The sequence below is a fragment of the Thamnophis sirtalis genome, unplaced genomic scaffold, assembly GCF_051295495.1.
Source record: "Thamnophis sirtalis isolate CommonGarterSnake01/CBP01778 unplaced genomic scaffold, rThaSir2_p1.2 scaffold_9, whole genome shotgun sequence".
Taxonomy (NCBI): Eukaryota; Metazoa; Chordata; class Lepidosauria; order Squamata; family Natricidae; genus Thamnophis; species Thamnophis sirtalis.
In genome coordinates this window covers 3,069,302-3,070,063 of record NW_028261389.1, presented here as the reverse complement: position 1 = coordinate 3,070,063, position 762 = coordinate 3,069,302, and positions in this window count along the sequence as shown.

Below are 762 nucleotides of genomic sequence, written 5' to 3'. Positions count from 1 at the left end.
CTCATTTTTTTTCTCCCCGCTTTCTGTTTTGTTTAACTTTTACTTTCGTAATAAGTTCTTCAAAAGCTTTTCTTGGTTTGCTAACTGAGTGGTTTTTATAAACAGACCTCGGAACTCTTAGTGGAGTTACTCCTCGGCTTATGACCATTTGCTTAATGACCCAAGGTTTCAACATTCCCCTACCCAAATATATATTTATGCCCCAAGTTTGAAGAGAGCCAGGACACAACCCTCTGGCAGTAGCTTGAAACAGATACTTGGCTAATTTTTTAAAAAGCTAAGTAGGGAAAAACATAATAATAACGGATGGGGGAACCACTAAAAATCCCAGGATTTTAACGGGGGGTCTCAGTTGCCAAACGTCTAAATTTTGATCAGATGTGATCAAACTGTCGTAAGTCAGTGCCGTAACTTTGAACAGTCACTAAATGAACTCTAAATGAAGTTGTGGGGTATTTTTATTCATTTGCATTTGTATTACTAAATAAGATAAAATTATAACCAGGCTGGTGTCTGATTAAGGTCTTCTAATACTCTAAAAGGAAAAAAAAATCACCAATATTCTAAAATATACTAAACATTTTCAGTTCTCCTGTTTCGTGTATTTCTAACTCCAAAGATGCTTTTCCAAAATTTCCCTGGTTTTTTGCTATTTTCTTTTCTCTGAAAATGTGAAGAAGCTTCTTGGATGAAAAGCGAAATATTTTTAAAGAAACAAACAAAAACTACAAGAAAATCCAGATGATTTTTGCACCTTTGAGA